This window comes from Peromyscus californicus, unplaced genomic scaffold, assembly GCF_007827085.1.
Source record: "Peromyscus californicus insignis strain IS unplaced genomic scaffold, ASM782708v3 Scaffold_14__1_contigs__length_90479793_seg_2, whole genome shotgun sequence".
In the NCBI taxonomy this organism is placed as follows: Eukaryota; Metazoa; Chordata; class Mammalia; order Rodentia; family Cricetidae; genus Peromyscus; species Peromyscus californicus.
Window position 1 is genome coordinate 67,843,450 of NW_026294436.1, and position 17,746 is coordinate 67,861,195.

General features: G+C 42.6%; 1 protein-coding gene across 12 annotated transcripts in view; it reads right to left on the reverse strand.

Moving 5' to 3' along the window:
- Disp1 (dispatched RND transporter family member 1) overlaps positions 1 to 17,746 on the reverse strand; it is a 169,084-nt gene that overhangs the window by 79,591 nt on the left and 71,747 nt on the right. For 3 of the 12 annotated variants that reach the window (XM_052737892.1, XM_052737884.1, XM_052737876.1), the window contains exon 3: positions 9,817 to 9,940. The exons of 8 other annotated variants lie outside the window; for them this stretch is intronic. The gene's annotated coding sequence lies outside the window, so the exon portion shown is untranslated. The remainder of the gene's footprint in view (positions 1 to 9,816; positions 9,941 to 17,746) is intronic. One more of the 12 variants, XM_052737877.1, reaches the window with a different exon arrangement.

The following is a 17,746-nucleotide window of genomic DNA, read 5'->3' on the forward strand; positions in this document are numbered from 1 at the left end:
AAATGAATTCACTTCTCCATCTCCAGTAAAGTGCACCCAAAGAGCCTATGTAACCGGTACGGACACAGCACGTAACAGATGCAACGGAAGTACAAATCACAAATACAAAGCAGTGCTAACAAAAAGTCCAACTTTTCTCAGAAACCGGCCAACATATACTTATGACCAAACGCACACATGCAGGTAGAGGGCAGCTAGTGATGCCGAGGAGTACGCACTCAACCTCTGAAGTAATTCTTTAATTAGCTAATTCCACGGCAGAGCTGATGGCTGTTTGGAAATGAGGCTCGTTGTGTAGCTGACATCATACACAGCTGCGTAAACAGATTTACTAGGACACGCTCCTCTAGCCCGTCTGTAGGTTTTCCATCCGAAGCATTACTAATACACTCTTCAAACTACTATGATTTAGAACTCAAATTTAAAGAAAGTTTTAAAAGCTTTTAAATTATTTAGATATTTGTAAAATAAAATGCTAACCTGGCAGAACATTTCCCATCTCACAATCCATCCTATTTTTGCTTTTTATGTTCCAACTTGCTTTAAAACCGAGTATGACAATTTTTTATTTTAGATACAGCAGTAATACAATTTCCATCAAAAAAAGTTAATAACATCAGTCTAAAATTATTTGATTTGCACTCACCAGCAAGCACACTTAACAGTATAAAAATTTTGTTTTTTTAGTGACAACATACAGTTGAATTAAGTAAAATACTCCATAATATAATTAAATGAAGGGAAATCACATCATCGGTTAAGACAGGGTCCCTGAGAAAGCTCAAGATAAAGACACTTTCTAGGCTTTATAGGCTTTTAAAGGTTTCTAGGTTTTTATTAAGCATCACATTAAAAGGAACCATCTCAGAAATGAGCTTTGAGTTACTTTTAGGAACTGTGACTGCTAATGCACTCAAAGAAACTGGGCAAGTCAGCAGTATTGACATGTAACAGCAGCATCCTCAGTGCACTGCAGACCGGGTGGTTTGGTAATGACTGCCCAGGCTGCATGGTCACTGAAAAGCGAAGGCTTGGGAATCTTGTGCAAACCAGTGTTCTATCTACCGAGTCATTCAGACATCAAACTTGGAGTTTACTTTTTCATTCTGAAAACACAAAGAAGGTTTAAAACTTCACATTGACAAGCACTCAAACACCTTCCCTTCCTTAGTGGTCTTCTAAACTTCCTAAACCTCACACAGTGGAAATGAGACTACTTCCAGCTGCTGCCCCACACCTGGGAGCTGCATCCTTCCCGATGGAGAAATGTTAAGGCAGACCACTTTTCCTAAAGGGATTTGAACTCTAGGGGCACAGCTCAGGGGCTGTTTGGTCAGACCTGAGTGCTGCTGCCACATACACACTGACGCAGACAGGGAGAATTAAAGTCCATCTAGGCACAAATTGTGGCAGTGCCCACACATTAGGTCTTTACACACAGGAGTAATCTCCTCCCTAGCTTGGTAGCTGATATATCAAAGATGTACAATATTAATCTTTGTTATATTTGGAAACCATTGTCAAATATGTGGCACCTTTTAACTTTTCGTAGTGTAGACTAAAGTCATACGATATCTGACGTTTCTAACCAGTGGGGCCCAAACAACAGAAACTCCTGAAAATCAGCTTGCAGCTTCTCCTTCCACTCACTGTGAAGGGGAAGAACACTACGTAAGCATTTGTTACAGAAAATATAAATCTAAGTTCATTCGCCAACATTTAGTAGATATACTTAAGTAATATACTTCTATTATTACTATCAAATACCTAACTGGACATACCAAAATACCTATTTCTTTGTTAATAAGGATTCTTGGAACTCATGTCCTCCATCTGGTTCAATTGTCTTCTAGCTGGAATATATGGATTTATAACTTGAGTAAATAACTGAGTAACATTCATTCTTAGTCTCTGATGGTCCCTAAACTCTGTCTTACTTATGTAAGTACCTTGTTTAGTCCTTTGAAAACATCATCTCATTGCCTGCTGCCATCTATCAGAACTGGCTGCTGTCAGCCTTAACCTTCAGTCTTGGTGGAAACCCAGTCTTTCGCTTGTTTCTGTGTATTAGAGCAGTCTTGCAATGTTGCCTCAGCTCATCTCAAAGCCACCATCCTCCATGCCTCTGCCTCCTAAGTGCAGGGACCACAGGCATGTTCCCACACCCAGATGAAAACCTGTCTTTTGTGAGGACTTACTCTTTTCCCTTCAGCTAATGATTTCACACCTCTCCTTGGGTCCTTAAGCCTCTCATACTCCTCTCTTTGCCCTCACAGCTGACTAGTGAACTACTTCCTTAAGACCACACTAGTAACACATGAGCACTCAGAAGAGATGACCATCACTTAGCACCAGCATCCAGTTTCTGTCACCTCACCTGTCCTTATTTCTCTCATCTCTGTCTCTGTATTTCTGTGTCTTTAGAGCACACACATGCATGAATTGGAGCATGTCGGAATGTGTGCATGTGTATAGGTGTATGTACATACATGAATGTGGAGGCCCAAGTTGATATGTTCTGGTGTGTTCTCTCAATTGCTCCACACTTTACTGATGCAGGATCTCTGACCAATCCTGATGTCATAGCCAACTTGCCCAAAGGACCCTTTGTCTATGCCTCCTCAATGCTTAGATTACAGGTAGCTGCCATATCAACCTGGCTTTTATGTGGTTTCTGGGGATCTGAACCTAGATCCACACACTTTAAAAGCAAAAGAACTTACAAAGCACCCTATCTCCTGAGCACCTCCCAAGCCCCCCTGTTCTCATTTCTAAGACTAGCTCTTCTTTGTGTGTGCGAGACCAATCTCCTCTCACCTACTCAGGATCAGCTCATCAACAAATTCTCCTACTTCTCCTCTGTGTCCCCAAGCTCTCCTCTCTACTGGATTACTTCCATTAGCTTACAAATGTGTCTTTGTTTTCTCTTTTTAAAACAACAAAACAAGCACAACACTACCCCTGATTCTGCAGAGCTCAGATACTCAACAAAGCCATGACTTGATCTTCCACTCACCACCCTGTTCATGAGACATTAGCTGAGGGCAGTTTCTGAAAAAGGTCTTTACAATGTATTTTCTAAAAACATATTTATTTATTTTCTCCAGAAACAGATTAAACAAGCCAAAGTTAAAACCGCTCAAGAAACAATTTCTTGCATCTTATCAGATCACACTGGAATAAAACCATCACTTCAGAAGGTGACCTTATTTGGGAATAAAAGTTGTGGATGTCATTCATTTAGGTGGGATGGCCCCTAACCCAATAGGACCGATGTCCTTGTAAGAGGGAACCTGACACAGGAAGCACACGTGGAGAACACAATGTGAACAGATGGCGCAGATCAGGGTGATGTGTCCCTTCACCGAGTAATAGGAAAAACTGCACAAACCCCCAGCAGACAGAGCGGAACCAACTGCCCCTCAGCCTTCAGAAGGAACCAGCTGCACTAGCATTGTGACCTCAGATTTTCAGTCTACACAATGACAAACCATAAATCTCTGTGGTTCAAGCTTCTCGGTTTGCAGCACCTGTTCCAGGAGCCAGCAAACACAGACACAGCTCCACTCTGCACAAACTGTCCCCTCTTCCTGCACTCTTCCCTTGTCACTCCCAACTTCCTTTCTATCACAGCACCTTTACTTCTTCCTTTATGGCAGCTATATTTACCTGTGATTAGTTACACTCATTTTGATCTCCTCTACCAACCATAAAGTAGACCAAGCCAAGGTCTTCACAGCTCTCCCTTTGTTGATGTCTTTGAAGTTCTAATTCCTACCTGTGATAAAATTCTTGGTTGTCAACTTGACTACATCTGGAATTAACAAAAACCCAAGCAGCTGGTCATACTTGTGAGGGATATTTTCCTTAATTAAATCATTTGAAGAGGGAAGAATCACTTCTAATCCAGATATTTGAGGTGGAAAAATCTACCTTTAATGTGGGCCACATTTTCTGCTGACAGCCTATAGAAAGGGCATGGAAGAAGGAAGCTTGCTCTCTTTGCCTGCTTGCCCTCACTCTCATTGGCAAGTCCATTCCTTCCCTGGCATTAGAGCCTACTTCTTTGGGATTCCGGCATGTACCGAAGACCAGCTGAGACACCCAGTCTCATGGACTGAACAACTACTGGATTCTTGGACCTTCACTGGTAGACAGCCATTGTTGGACTAGCTGGACCACAGACTGTAAGCCACTCTAATAAATCTAAATATACAAATATGAAGACAGAGAAAGGAGAGATAGATTCATTCTACAAGTTCTGTTCCTCTAGAGAACCCTGTCTAATACACTATCTGAAATTACTTTAGTCATTAAATTCTTATTCAGTGCTTCCTTCTCTCTCCACAGAGCGTAACCCCGGATTTAACAATGCCTGATACATAACTGATGTTCACTCGTTATCTCTCAAATGCCTGTTTTGCTCACTGTGACATACAGAGTGCAAAGTATATAGAGAGCCAGCTATATAAAAAGCAATCAATAACTGCACATGGTGAATAAATGAGGGAATGAGCCTACTTAATGATGTCAGACATTTTATCATGAAGTGACTCACACCTGTAAAATCAGGGCTTGGGAGGCTGAGGCAGGAGGATCCTGAATAAGAAGCCAGCCTGAGCTATGTGTACATAGAGAGACTATGTCTCAAACAAAGAAACAACGAATCACTTCAGATTCTACAAGGCTGGAGACTACAGCATCGCGGACACTAATCTAAGTCTTTCTTAGTAACGTCGCCTTACTTTACAGATCGCATGCACTACTTGGAAACATGCCGACACCAGTCAGAAGGCACAGGTCTCAGCTATGATTGACCTCAAAATGATTTACATTCATGAAACAAAAACATAAAATACTTTCTCAGAGGAAGTCAGCAAAGTGGGAAGGAAAATGGGGAAGGGTGAAAAGAAGTTTTTCAAGACGATAAAATAAAAGGTTGCCTACATATGCTAGCAACATTAACTCTTAATAAAATAACTGTTTCCCACAACTGGACATCTCTGACATACCTGCTGGTTCTCCCTTCTCTGTGTATTGCAGCCTCAGAGGACACAGAGTCCACCCAGTTGTAATGACATGTGGCTAATAGTTGTGGGAACATAGTCACATGGTGAAAACAACGAGCCAATGAGAAGTTTCCATCTGGGAGAGAAGCCTTCTCATGTAAGCCAAGGATACTACCACAAAGACTACTGTTTCTACCAGCTCCAGTGAGGTGGCCTCTTTCTAAACAGTCTTCAGAATCGCAGAAAGGCACTCACTGGGGGAAAACAGCTTAGCTTCACCACCGATCAGTTCAACAGACAGCCCCTCCAGGGCGCTAGGTGCCAAACAGCTAGCGTTTAGAGGGTTAAACGCTAATTTAGTTTATACGACTTGCTAAGATTTTGAGGGCCCTTTCTTTCATTCTTAAAATTTCTTGACTCCAAAAGGATCCCAACATCCTTTCCCAAAACTCCCATAATAAATGAAAAACTTGCCACTTGAATGATAAATGGAACTGGAATCTCCAAACAAACAAACAAACAAAAGTGTTTCATAAGTAAATGTGTTTACTTTCAAAAGTTTACTTTGTTTTCAAGATCAAAACACACATGCAAACACTACTCACTAATGTCTTAAAACCCTCTGAAGTAGCCGGGCGGTGGTGGCGCACGCCTTTAATCCCAGCACTCAGGAGGCAGAGCCAGGCGGATCTCTGTGAGTTCGAGGCCAGCCTGGACTACCAAGTGAGTCCCAGGAAAGGCGCAAAGCTACACAGAGAAACCCTGTCTCGAAAAACCAAAAAAAAAAAAAAAACCCTCTGAAGTAGAAAAACACACCCACACCCAAATTGCCCTGACGACGTAGGAGGCCGTCACTGAGTGACTGCTCCATTCCTGTCATCATTTTATACTCTCCAATCTTGAGCACGCTTTTGCTCAAGAATAAATTTACTTAAAGTATATACTTCTACTTTTTAAACCCAATACAAATAGTAAAGAGGATTTGTAACACGAATCTTAAAAGGTCTTATTAATAAAAACAAACCCAGAGCCAGGTATTTATTGGGTTGAACGCTGAAAGATCAGAGAAACCGAACAAGTCATAGCTAACCTCACCTCAGCTGATCCTGTTTCCTCAGACTGGAGGCCTCTGAGTCCTCCCCAATGGATCTCAGCTGAACTGCTGCTAAAAGCCTGAAAGCTTAAAAAGCCTAAAAAGCCTAAAAAGCCTCTAGTTCCTGGTCCTCACGCCTTATATACCTTTCTGCTTCCTGCCATAACTTCCTGGGATTAAAGGTGTGTGTCCTTCCCAAGTAAAGACATGAGATCTCAAGTGCTGGGATTAAAGGTGTGTCATCATGCCTGGCTCTGTTCCTAGTGTGGCCTTGAACTCACAGATGGATCTCTGCCTCCCAAGTGATAGGATTAAAGGCGTGTGTACCACCATTTTCTGGCCTCTATGTCAAATCTAGTGGCTGTTCTGTTCTCTGACCCTCAGATAAGTTTATTAGGATACACAATATATCACCACAAAGATTTTACTTTAAGAGTTCCTTTCCTTCTCCTTACGATTAGTTTGTTCAACATAAGGAACATAGAAGTAGAGTTTAATATGCAGCACCATACACACACACACACACACACACACACACACACACACACACACAGGGATTTGCTCTACCTCGTTCACATCCATGTAGTAAGTGCACAGTCCACTGTTAACACCTGATGTTCATTATGGTTTTGTGACGGCCCAGCATATCTAAGATGAACATTTACTGGCCTCTCCCCTTCATGCACCCACCACTTAAGAGTAAACTGGGGAAAACTCAACTAGGACCATGTGACGACACTGTGAGAAATCTTATAAAGTTAAATAAATGTTCCCCTAGAAATGGTCTTAAGTAGAAAAACATAAACCTGCTTTGAAATGCCAGTTCTAAATAAGTTCTATATAACTTATAGGTAGGTTCACTCTGCAGTTCTACTCCAAACTGTGAAATGCAGAACGTTGAACAGTCAACGTTTCAGGGCCTTGCAGACAACCTGAATCCAGGTCTGACGTGAGTGAATCACATGACACTCACTCAGCAGGGTCACATCTCTAACAGGGTTGTGACCCAAACCCTGTTCCAACCTGCCAAATTAGGAACAATGATTGCCATTCTCAATGGCATCTACATTTTAAGCACAAAAGTATTAGAAACGGTAACAGCACAACATTTGAATTACTTAGTTCAGGAAACCATTAAGCCAAACTGTGTTTATTAAAACAGAAAGAATTAACAAGTTGTTTTTTAAATCAAATCAACTGAACAACGTAGATATTCTGGTTATGACTGGAAGATGATAAGCAGGCAGGAAAAGAAGGGCTTGACCTTCAGGTCCTCAAGCAACTATTTCAGAAATGTGCCTGTCTTAACAAGCAGCATTTTAGGGTGTATGAGGGAAATACATACCAGCTTTCAGTTCCCAACCCCCATTAATCTGACGCCAGAAAAGAAACGCTAACTTGGTATTTCTGAAACTGAACCTTCAGCTTCTATGAGCATTTTCTCCGTTCTAGCTAGCTTTAAAAAAATGTCTCAAGACATATTTCAAGTGTAAGGCACAGTTGTGCCATTTATCAGCAAACTGACCATCCCCCAAAACATCTGCAGTTAAACACGCCCGAGCCCAAAGAATTCTGAGACACATCACACTGAACTGTAAATTCCATAAGGAATCGTTTGAAACAAGGAGCCCTTTACCTCCAAGTAAACGAGACTAACTGCAAAGATCTCCCTTGAAGCTGTTGAAGTAAAAGTGATGTTGCAAGTCCCTTGTAGCCACTTTCAACTCCCTTTTGGTGAAGGAATTTTCTTTCAAGGCTCTGTGGGTCAGAGAGCTGGCCCTCTACAAGGAAAGGTTCTTCAAAGGAAACACAAGAAGATGGCCTCCCAACAGTTCTGACAGAAAGCACACCAGGGCTTCCTATGCCTCTGAATTGACAGGGTTGGTCTATGGAGCTAGCTTCAGAGGGCTGGCTCCCAGCCAGCCACATCTGCACTCACTTGCCCTCCATACTGTGTTAATCCCCTTTTAAAAAGAAATGCAGGTATTATTTACCAGGAAGATCTAAAGTGCGTCTCCTCAAAGTCAGCGGCACTCTATCTCACCGGGCACTTTGAGACTGTTAGGGTTGGATATGAAATGTGTTCCCCAAAAGGTGCCCCTGTTGAAGGCTTGCTCCCAGCTGATGGCATTACCTATTGAGGGTGACTGGATCATGAGCACACACTGGTTAGTTCACAGTGGATGGGCTGTTAGGAAGTGAAGCTGGGTCAGAGGATAGAAGTCATTGGGAATGTGTCCACCTCCACCATGGTGTACTGACATATTCTACCTCATCACAGCCCCAGCGGCAAGAGTCACATGACCACAGACTGAAACCCCAGCCAAGTAAATCTCTCTTCCCTTAAGTTGTTTACATCAAGAAAAGATAGCCTTGGGTTTTTCTTTTTCAAAGGACACAGTGTAAGATGGTCTCTAACAACAGTTCAGTCATCCAAGTACATGAAAACTTCCCCTCCATTGGACTGTATCCTCCTAGTCACTGTCCCACTGCTGTGAAGAAACACCATGAGCAAGGTGACTCTTATAAAAGAACGCATTTCATTGGGGACTTGCTTACAGTTTCAGAAGGTTAGCCCATGAAAATCCTCTGGGGAGATGGTAGCAGGCATGGCACTGGAGCAGTGGACTACAACCTGGTCCACAGGCCAAGAGAGAGATACCAGTCCTGGCATGAGTGTTTGAAACCTCAAAGCCCACCCTCAGTGACACACTTCTTCCAACAAGGTCACACCTCCTAATCTTTATAGTCCTTTCAAATAATGCCACTCCCTGGTGACTAAACATTTGAATACATGAGCCTCTGGGGGCCTTTCTGATTCAAACCACCATAGACTGGCAGGGTTAGACTACTCAGGGAAGGAAAAGCTGACTAATGTGTTAGCTTTTCCATTATACTCTTAAAGCATCTAGTAGATGCTCAATTAAAACATCTTGAGACATGATGTTTTAATTTAGCAGGAGCATCTAAATAGCATAGGAAACAACACAAGCTAACAGACAGGGTAGATGCACCCACCATCAGGTTCTACCTAATAAACAGATTGTCACTCTGTCTTTGCATTTCTCTGGACTCACTCTTCATGCATTCCAGAATTAAGCTCTCTGCCATTAGCATGAGAAAAACACAAAGGGGAAATGTGAAAGAAATCAGATGTATCAGATGCAGTGTCCAAGTCAGGGAGGTTACTGAAGGCACTTCTCCCTCATGCCTTTGTCTCCCTGTAGTTGAGATGCAGAAAACTTTATGCTGTACAAAGATGTCATGATAGTTTAATGTCAATTTGACATAAGCTAGAGTCATTTGAAAGGAGGGAACCTCAATTGAGAAAATGTCTCCATACGACCCAGCTTAAGACATTTTCTTAATTAGTGATGGATGAGGGAGAATCCAGACCATTGTGGGTGGTGCCATCCCTAGGCTGGTCCTGGGTTCTATAAGAAAGCAGGCTGAGCAAGTCATGATGAGCAAGTCAGTAAGCAGCATTCCTCTGTGGCCTCTGCATCAGCTCCTGCCTGCAGGTTTCTGCCCTGCTTGAGTTCCTACCCTTGCTGCTTTGATGATCAACTGTTATGTGGACTGTGAGTGAAATAAACCCTTTCCTCCCCAAGTTGCTTTTTTTTTTTTTTTTTTTTTTTTTTTTTTTTTTTTTTTTTTTTGGTTTTTCGAGACAGGGTTTCTCTGTGTAGCTTTGCGCCTTTTCCTGGAACTCACTTGGTAGTCCAGGCTGGCCTCGAACTCACAGCGATCCGCCTGGCTCTGCCTCCCGAGTGCTGGGATTAAAGGCGCCCAAGTTGCTTTTGATCATGGTGTTTCATCACATCAGTAGTAACCTGAACTAAGACAAAAGACAGCAATTTAAGCCTACACACTTCTTTCCAATTTGCACTCTGCAAGTATTTTCACATTTGTTCTTACGGCAAGCACCAGAAAAATCAGTTTGCACACTGAGTGTCCCCCAAGGGCTGAGTGTCAATGGCTTGGTTAGCAATCTGTGTCACAGGTGATGGAACCTTTAGAAAGTGGAGCCTGGTGGGAAGAAGTTAGGTCAGCAGGGTGAGCTCTTGAAGAAAACATTGTTTGCTTTTGTATTGCAGTGACCCAAATACCTGAGAGAAACAGGTATTTCTTGGAGAGAAAAGGTCTATTTTGGCTCGTGGCTCAGAGACTCCTGTGCACCACGGTGGCAAAGGCATAGCAGCATTCATGATCGTCATGATGGCAGAATCATGTGACAATGACTCTTCACAGCTCAGTGGAGCAGGAAACAGGCAGAGTGAGATTAGAATACCCTCCAAAGCCTTTACCAATGAACGAGTTTTGCCAACTAGACCCTCCTCCCCATATATTGCCAGCCTCTGGGAACAAGTTTTCAAAACATGAGCCCGTGGGTCATTTCAGATACAAATCATAACAAAAGGGAGAATGAGACCCTGGGGCCCTTCTCTCTCTTTGCTTCCTGGCTGCAGTCAAGTAAACGGGCCTCCTCCAGCACACACTCCCTCCCTCCCTCCCTCCCTCCGTGGTATAGTGCGCCAGCATGAGCACGGGGCAAGTGCATGTGCTGAAATCTCTACAACAAACCTTTCTTCCTCTCAAGTTGTCTGCCTCGGCATTCTCTCATAGTATCCGAAATGTCCTTCTAGTACTGTGTACCGGGCATCAGACTGGCTCTTTGTGAGATACTTCCACAATATAATATATGTCAAACTCTATTACAAATTAAGAATCCCTTTACTAGAAGAAACAGTACCATAGACATTTTGAAACAAAACTCAACCAAAGGTCTGGGTATCACAATAAAAAAAATAAGCTTTCAACTTTAAATAATCAGTTCATATCTGTTACTAATTGATCACCTAATTTAATTGTCCATTTGTTTTGTTATCAATGTTTGCTAACAGAAAGGAACAATAGATTTGAACAATTTATAAGAAACAAACACTGAGCAGATTCCATCCCATTAGTTTATCATTGTAAAGCTAATAATAAACTGAAGGGAAAGGCCTTCAGTAGACTTGCAGGACAAAATGCACACACCTTCAAGGAAACCAGAGTGCCACATCAGCTGCAGAGTCCCACCTACAGCATAATCAGGGCAAGCAAAGGAGAGGTAGTGATGTGCCCCAAATCAGGCCCTAGGCAAACTCTCCCTGGGAAGAAGGTCCTTCTGAGGGCACAGCCAGGCTGGAACACCTCTTTCTCCCTCAGCCTAGGAAAAAGGAAAATGTCACGTAACCCAGAGACCTTTCTGAGGGATCTGCACTGCAAGGGGGCTTTCATAACAACACCAAGTCATAACAAGCCCTTCACCCTCCTTCTCTCAAAGCATCCAGAGAGTTCTCAGGGACTGGATGATGCATGGTGTTTCAACAGGATATTGGAGCAGACAGGAAGCCCCGGTGCCCATTAAGTCACACATTAGAATGGCTCACAAACAATGGAGAATAATTGGAAACTAGTTATTTCACATGAAATGTTATTTATGTTGACATGCAACATATTTTAAAAACAAATTAGTGAACAGGCTCTGCTAAAGTTTTCTTAATTTCTGCTGAGGAACAACTGGTAGTTTTAATTCAAACAAAAATGGTCTGAGCTCCTCAATCAATTTTAAGAGTCTAAAGCACTAGTTCTCAACCTGTGGGTCACATCAGATGTGTGTGTGTGTGTGTGTGTGTGTGTGTGTGTGTGTGTGTGTGTGCATATATATTTGGTTTTGTGTTTTCGAGACAGGGTTTCTCTGTGGAACAGCCCTGGCTATCCTGAAACTCACTCTAAAGACCAGGCTGACCTTGAACTCAGAGAATCGCCTGCCTCTGCCTCCCAAGTGCTGGCATTAAAGGTATGCACTACCATACCCAGTGAGATATTTGCATTATAATTCATAACAGTAGCAAAATTACAGTTACAAAGTAGCAACAAAACAATTTTATGGCCGGGCGGTGGTGGCGCACGCCTTTAATCCCAGCACTCTGGAGGCAGAGGCAGGCGGATCTCTGTGAGTTCGAGGCAAGCCTGGGCTACAGAGTGAGTTCCAGGACAGGCGCAAAGCTACACAGAGAAACTCTGTCTCGAAAAACAAAACAAAACAAAAAATAATAATAATTTTATGGCTGGGGGTCGGAACAACATGAACTGTGTTAGAGGGTTGCAGCATTGGGAAGGTTGAGCACCACCGCTCTAAGGGGTTCTGCAGACCAAAAACTTTCAAATCTACGGATTAGGGGGTAAAGCTGGACCAGGAGAGGGGAGAGACGGAGCTGAGGAAGCAGTACACATCAGACCTGGGTGTGGGCCTAGAGCACATGAGGCAGAGGCAGCCTGTAGTGCCATGCAGGCTGGAGGAAGACACTGTGCTTAGACTCACAGCCATATCCCTAGACTGTGTGTGCTCATTCGCCCCTGATTCTGGCTAAACTACAATGGTGGTCATAAAACTTCTAAGCATCAGGCACCGTGGGAACATCCTGAGATTCGTATTTAGTCAAAGTGGCAGGACTATAACATCTGCTCTCAATATCTGATTTCAAAGAAAGTCATGGGTGGGTTATAAAAAGGAAGAAGAAGAAAACATGACGTTGGGGGAGCAGATTAGGGGAAGTGGAGGGGAGAAATGGGAGTAGGTATGATCATATTTCATATATACACATATGAGATTTTAGAGAATCAAGAAAAATATTTTTAAAAGAAAGCCATCTTTTTTATGCTGCCCATTGATAGAATATGAATGTTTTCTATTCCGGGGCACACATGTGTGAACACATACAAATTAGACATTTTAAAGAGGTTGATGAAGTAAACATATTTTAAAGCATTCTATATTATTAGCCAGTCATTCAAAAACCATCACTAAAATAATTTTATTATCAATTACTTCTTTATCAATACAGTGAGAGCAATGTATTGCCCATGCTTTAACAAGACTTCACTCAGAGGGATATTGTGATATCACAGGCTGGGTTCTAGTGTCAGTTAACTTAAGTACTTGGTTTTAAGGGTTTTTCACATACACACAAAGCTCTCCTGACTAATACAGGGAGCCAAGGGAAAAAAGCTCATCTTCAGCTGTTTTACTAAATTATGATGTTTGTTTATCAATTCTACTCATTAACTGTTATCGGTTGTCTTTATGTACTGAGTATTAATTTAAAATGTTTTAACTGCTCGTCATGAGTGGCTGTCCTCCCTGCCAAGCAACTGCTATTTGGGGAGTTAGGCTGTGCCCCCTGCAAAGATCATCCTGGATAGGCATCCCCCACCAGCAAGAGGTGCAGGAGATTCTCTCCTGACTACCCAGCGGCTCCTACCTCCTGGTCAGGCTGCACAGGGCCTCAGGGAGGGGCTAGAGTGTAGGGAGGCTGGAAAAGACTTAAGGGGGCTCCACTGAAGCAGCTACAGGTGACAGGTGAGCTCTCCTCCCTGATGGGGAAGGCTTGGCAGGTGTCGCCAGTTGTGAGAGGAGTGCCCACGGCCCTGGAAGTGACCCCTCACTTAGCTCTGGAAGGAAGCCCAAGCACTCTTTGGTTCCCCAGAGTGAACTTCCATGGAAACTTTCCTTCTTGGGATCTTGGGAGGAGGGCAGACATTATGTCTCCCCTATGGAGAATTCTAACATCACAGCTACCAGTGATGACTTCAACAGCTCACACGTCACGGGACAATACGCACAGTGAGCGCAACTGAGAGCTCTAACAGACGTGTGTCCTGAGTGGAAGAACTGAATCACAGCTAGAAAGCACGACTCTGAAGCTGGTTCCACAAGTGCATGTCACAGTGTGAATGCCATTCTCAGGCTCCACTTCAGATCTTCTCGCTCTGAATCCGCCTCTAAAAAGGACCCTCAGAGAATTCTCATGCACATTCAAACTGAATGGTGGGGCTGTAAATAGAGACACATGAGCATTTTAAGTATCTGGGAATACTAAACACCTATCCACTTACTGTTCAATATCAAATGGTATTTAAAAGCAGAAATAACAAAGACACGGAACTATTTTCTACAATGTGTGCATGCATGTGTGAATGCGTGAGTGTGTGAGTATGTGTGTGCATGTGTAGTGTACATACAGGGAGTTGTACACATGTGCTATACAAGTGTGGAAGCCAGAGGTGTCTTCTTCTATTACTCTCTACCTATTTTTGTTTGTTTGTTTGTTTGTTTGTTTGTTTTTGAGATAGGGTCTCACTATAATAGCCATGGGTGGTCTTAAACTCACAATGTAGACCAGGCTGGCCTCAAACTCGCAGAGTGCTGGGATTAAAGGTGTGTGTCATCATACCCTGTTCCCCTCATTGTTTGTTTTCCTGTAGTTTCCTGGAGAGATATGCATGTAACCTACACTATGGTATCACCTGAAGGCCCATTGTGATTGGAGGTATGACACCCAAGTTAGGAGTCCTGAGATGTGCTCACCTGCCTCTGACTACGCTTATCACCCATCCAGGAACTGAGCTGTGCCTCTGAGCCTCCCAAACAGAAATCAACAAAGCTCCTTTCTTCAATAAGTAACGTGTATCCGGCATTTTGTCCTGGAAATGAACACCTTTTTCTATATAAAAGTTTCATAATTATTACTTCTTTTAGCCCTAGCCTCTTGCATTATCAATGATAAGAGACAGACACTGTCCTTTCTATAAACTACTACAAACCACTAACACAGGATCAAGTCAAGGTGCAAACCATGTTGGTTTTTGTCACTAGGAAAGAGCAAGTACCTCTGTACACAGTGGCAAGGTACTTAGTGTTTGCTAAACATGAGAAGGGTGACCCTCTGTGGCTCGGGCTCTCTGAAGCAGGCATCGTGGGCAGATGCTTCCTGGGTATTCTGTCATCCTCACAACAACCCTTACAGGTAGGAACTGGAAAACAGCTCTCCACTCTTCTGTATCTAGTCATCGGCTAACTTTAAAGTCAGGGCTAATTCCAGAGCCCCCAGACTAGGGCAGAGCTCTAGGAAGCTTTTCAAACAACAGCTTCCCTCTTATGAGTAGAACTTTCTTGTACTGCTCTGACTCTTAACCCCATGGTGTTTCACATCCCCAACAACATACAAAAGTGAAACAAAACTAAGATGATCCACAGTCTAATACAAAGGGAAGAAACAATCGTAACTGTACTATAGTTGACTAGCACACCATACAGGAAGGGGTAAAGGACCTAATCAACCGCATGCTGTAAGAAGAAAGAAACAACTGCACACGAATATTTCATCCGAACTAGCACATTCATTTCTCACAGGCTATAAACTAGTAACGCTGGAGCTACTTATTTTCTCACATGGGACACCACTGGCATTCTATCTTTTTCTTTCTTTTTTAGTGATAAGGGAGCACTTTCACTATATAGCACATTCTGGCCTCACACTTGCAATCCTCCAGCCACAGATTCCCATGTACCAGGTTACAGACATGGCGACCTTGCATGGCTCATCAGACATTTTGAACCATGATACTCACCGTTCTGATGATGATCAGGAGCATCCTTGACCTCCAGATGCCATTAGGCCTTTCCAACCCTGACAACTAAAATACTCCCAAGCACCTGCAACTGTCTCTGGGGCAAATGTCTCACTGGAAAGCCATTGCTTTATCTGCAGAGTCTAGATACACCGAGTAGTGAGCACCAGCCCCTTACCGCGAGAGAAAGAAATTATACAAAGGGGAAAGGTTCAAAGTGTCAGAATGAGAGGAGGAAACTCACAGTGCTGAACATATGGGTGCAGGCTGCAGGTAAATAGTGAAAATAAAATGCATATGGGTGTTTTGGTAAAGACACATGTAATTTCTAGCTCTACCCACTCAATGGGCCTAAAAGCAGTGATGTCCACATAGCAAGGACAATCGGGACCTGGACCTCAGTCTCTAATATCCATCTTCAATAAAACAGGGTCCTTGCAGCTCTTGCTTGACAGGGAAAAAATGCAACTATAGCCTGGACTATCCTTTGGTGCCCTGAAATATGGGAACACTCAAAAGACAATGTGGAAAGACACAAGGTCTCCAAGGAGACCCCAACAGCCCCAAACAATTGGAGCAACAAAATAAACCAGTAACAGCAATGCATCATAAACTACTGGAAAAAATATTCAAGAGATCACACTGTATGTGTCTATTTCCAGCAGCTCCGTATGCACAATTGCCAGCCTGTGCATGTTTGTGCCCATGCAACTACTCTGACACCCTTGCATAATCTGTCTCTAAACAATGGATAGACGATCTTTACTTTGAAAAACCTGAAAATGAGTAAAATCATTTCTAATAATTTTTTTTACATAGATATATATAGGGAGGTGGAGGTTCTAAGTTATTTTCTCACGGTAAATTTTCATGCTTAGATTTACTGGGAGGGAGATTATAGATACTTTTGATATCAAATGTATAATACTCAATTATAAAATACTTTAATACTTTCATTATTTTGTCAATTCCATGGAAAATGAGGCAGAGAAATGGAAAGTGGACAAAAATATACCAAATAGGACCCCTCAACAAGAGTAATCAAAGGAAACACAAAGCACATTCTTCTCTGTCATGAAGTTCTAATGGCAAAACCTCAGTCACTTTAAGTTGATCTACAGAAATTTGCTTTAAGCAGAGATATTTTTAAATCTAATGCAGGCAAGAGAGATACCCATGGACTTTTCCTTCTGCCATTGTACTGGAGTTATTCTAAACATTTGCCATTCCCAGATTACAAGCAGGCAGTGAGAAAGCATGCTCTTTTGTAGTGCAGCTGATGGGTGGCCACAGGAGCAACAGCAGCATTCTCAGCCCAAGGAGTCAAACCGAGAGGCTGGTCCTCAATACTGACACCCAACCCCAACGTGAGTAGTTTTTGATGTAGAATTTCCTCATTCTTGATTAGTTCACAACTTGAATTGTCTATGACAAACAGGCATAAAGAGAAAGTAACAAAACCTCAGGGGCCTCCATGTCCACCTCACAAGGGAAGCAGGCAGTTCTTTGCATGTTCATGGATACTTTTTAAAGGATTTATGAAAACTTCCATCCTACAGAAAAGGAAATACCTGCGATTTTTCTAAATGTTAACTGCTGAAGTCTATGTACCCCTCTCCACCTCAGCCGCCCTACTTTGTGTTGGCCCAAGCTTGTGTGCCCTTTGTAAATGCTCTGAGTAAGTTATGTATACATGTTAGATACACAGGCACAGACAGGCTCATAAACACATACGAAGGTGTCCACTCAGTCACTTGTCTCACTGTGTTGATTTTTAAAGTAAGAATACAGTGTATGTCTCCTCCAAAGTCTAGAGCTACATATTAATCAAACAGTTGTTTTCCTATAAACCACAGCTAAGGGCATAAATGTTCTGTAAAAACCTTCAAGAAATCAAAACAGCTGAAAATATTGTGCTGATGACTTTACAACCACAAATTATGGTTAATACCAATAGACTTCTGTCAATAAATCCATTATAAAGTCGGAGCACAGCTACTGGTGTGAGGCTGCAAAGAGACAGAGGGAAGAGGAAAGCAAACCTCATCTGAGAGCCTGATAACACCAGCAGCTGAGGTGCTACGTAATCAACCCCTTTAAAGAAGCAACAGAGCCCACCATAGTGATAAACAGTAACCTAAAGTTTCCTCAAACCAATTAAAAACCATTTTCTTGTAGCCAGAAC